The sequence below is a fragment of the Ovis aries genome, chromosome 5 (genome assembly GCF_016772045.2).
Source record: "Ovis aries strain OAR_USU_Benz2616 breed Rambouillet chromosome 5, ARS-UI_Ramb_v3.0, whole genome shotgun sequence".
NCBI lineage: Eukaryota > Metazoa > Chordata > Mammalia > Artiodactyla > Bovidae > Ovis > Ovis aries.
The window spans coordinates 553092-556171 of record NC_056058.1 but is presented as its reverse complement, the minus strand read 5'-3'; the positions used below and the strand labels follow the sequence as shown (position 1 = coordinate 556171).

General features: G+C 41.6%; 1 pseudogene; it reads left to right on the top strand.

Annotated features, from left to right (window-relative positions):
* Positions 1 to 213: 213 nt before the first annotated feature.
* On the top strand, positions 214 to 1219 carry LOC114114978 (large ribosomal subunit protein uL18-like; annotated as a pseudogene).
* Positions 1220 to 3080: the final 1861 nt, after the last annotated feature.

Sequence of the window (3080 nt, the reverse complement as noted above, 5' to 3'; positions counted from 1 at the left end):
TAAGTATGTCCTGCCATTCCCTTCTGGCCTGAAGAGTTTCTATTAAAAGATTAGCTTGAAAGGTTGTTGTTGAACCATGGAAAAGACGCCGGGATTCCTGGCCTCCAGAGGAGAAGAATTCAATCCAGGGCCAGAGACGAGGCTTGATCACTCAGAGCTTTGTGTAATGAAGTTTTATTAAAGTATAGCTTCCCCCCTCACCCCCGGAGCCATGCTGGTTCTGCAGCTCTGTGGCAAGCCATGGAGTTGGGGTTCTGTTCTGCAGGATGGGGTTTGTTAAAGTTGTCAAGAACAAGGCCTACTTCAAGAGATACCAAGTGAAATTCAGAAGAAGGTGAGAGGGCAAAACTGACTACTATGCTCGGAAACAATTGGTAATCCAAGATAAAAATAAGTACAACACACCTAAATACAGAATGATTGTTCATGTAACGAACAGAGATATCATTTTTGAGGTTGCTTATGCCCGTATAGGAGATATGATAGTTTGTGCAGCTTATGCTCATGAACTCCCAAAATATGGTGTTAAGGTTGGCCTGACAAATTATGCTGCCACATATTGTACTGGCCTGCTGCTGGCCCACAGGCTTCTTAATAGGTTTGTTATGGACAAAATTTATGAAGGCCAAGTCGAGGTGACTGGTGATGAATACAATGTGGAAAGCATTGATGGTCAACCTGGTGACTTCACCTTTTACTTGGATGCAGGACTTGCCAGAACTACTACTGGGAATAAAGTTTTGGGGGCCCTAAAGGGAGCTGTCGATGGAGGCTTGTCTATCCCTCACAGTACCAAATGGTTCCCCGGTTATGATTCAGAAAGCAAAGAATTCAGTGCTGAGGCACACCAAGAGCACATCATGGGGGCAAAACGTTGTAGATTACATGCATTACCTGATTGAAGAAGACGAAGATGCTTACAAGAAACAATTCTCTCAGTACATAAAGAACAAGTAACAACATAAAGTAACTCCAGACATGATGGAGAGATGGATAAGAAAGCTCATGCTGCAATATGAGAGAAGCCAGTGTATGAGAAGAAGCCTAAGAAAGAAGTTAAAAAGTAGAGGTGGAACCGTCCCAAAATGTCACTTGCCCAGAAGAAAGATCGGGTAGCTCAGAAGAAGGCAAGCTTCCTTAGAGCTCAGGAACAAGCTGCTGAGAATTAAACCAAACCACAATTTTCTATCAAGATTTTTTCAGATAAGACAATAATAAACTTATTGAACAAGCAAAAAAAAAAGTTTTATTAAAGTATAAAGGAGATAGAGAAAGCTTCTGACATAGGCATCAGAAGGGGGTAGAGAAAGTACCCTCTTGCTAGTGTTAGCCATGGAGTTATATACTCTCTAATTAGTTATTACAGCGAGTCAAAAGAATGTCTGGAGGTTGTAAAGACCTCACTAGACCTACTCCCATAATTTACACCTTAAAATAACAGGATTAGCCAGGATTTCCCGAGACTGTCCTCAAGCAGGATACAATCCTAAGGAATGTAGAGGGACAAAAAAGTTCGTCCTTGAGAACTCCAGACCCCTCTCTCCTTGGGGACCCCTGGACTTCTTGTCAATCTGCCTAGGAATTGACTCTCAAGCTGTTATTCTTATTGGAATCCCCTTGTGTGTTATTTGTTGTTTTTCCCTTGCTGCTTTTAATATTTGTTATTTGTGTTTGATCTTCATTAATTTGATTAATATGTGTCTTGGGGTGTTTTGCCTTAGGTTTATCCTGTTTGGGACTCTCTGGGTTTCTTGGACTTGGGTGGCTATTTCCTTCCCCATTTTAGGGAATTTTCAACTATTATCTCCTCAAGTATTTCCCCATGGCCTTTCTTTTTGTCTTCTTCTTCTGGGACTCCTATGATTTGAGTGTTGGGGTGTTTAGTATTGTCCCAGAAGTCTCTGAGGTTGTCCTCATTTCTTTTAATTCTTTTTTCTTTTTTCCTCTCTGCTTCATTTATTTCCACCATTCTATCTGCTACCTCACTTGTCCTATCTTCTGCCTCAGTTATTCTACTGTTGGTTCCCTCCAGAGTGTTTTTGATTTCAGTTATTGCATTATTCATTATTGATTGACTCTTTTTTATTTCTTCTAGGTCCTTGTTAAACCTTTCTTGCATCTTCTCAATCCTTGTCTCCAGACTATTTATCTGTAACTCCATTTTGTTTTCAAGATTTTGGATCATCTTTACTATCATTATTCTAAATTCTTTTTCAGGCAGACTCCCTATCTCCTCCTCTTTTGTTTGGTTTGGTGGGCATTTATCATGTTCCTTTACCTGCTGAATATTTCCCTGCTTTTCATCTTGTTTATATTGCTGTGTTTAGGGTGGCCTTTTGTATGCTGGAAGTTTGTGGTTCCTCTTTATTGTGGAGATTCCTCCCTGAGTGAGGTTGGAAGAATGGCTTATCAAGGTTTCCTGGTTATGGAAGCTTGTATTGGCATTCTGATGGGTGGAGCTGGATCTCTTTTCTCTGGAGTGCAATGAAGTGCCCAGTAGTGAGTTTTGAGGTGTCCGTGGGTTTGGTGTGACTTTTGGCCACCTGTGTTTTAATGCTCAGGATTATGTTCCTGCATTGTTGGAGAATTAACATGGTATGTCTTGCTCTGAAACTTGTTGGGTCTTGGGTGGAGCTTGGTTTCAGTGTAGGTATGGAGGCTTTTGGATGAGCTCTTGTCAATTAATGTTCCCTGGAGTCAGGAGTTTTCTGGTGTTGTCAAGTTTTGGATTTAAGCCTCCTGCCTCTGGCTTTCAGTCTTATTCTTACAGTAACCTCAAGACTTCTCCATCCATACAGCACTGATGATAAAACATCTAGGTTAATGGTGAAAAGATTCTCCACAGTGAAGGACATCCAGAGAGGTTCACATAGTTACATGGAGAAGAGAAGAGGGAGGAGGGAGATAGAGGTGACCAGGAGGAGAAGAGGGGGAATCAAAAGGGGAGAGAGCAATCTAGCCAGTAATCAATTCCCTATGTGCTCTCCACAGTCTGGAACACTCAGAGAGGTTCACAGAGTTACACAGAGAAAAGAAGAGAGAGGAAGGAAATAGAGGTGACCAGGAGGAGAAGGGAAGTC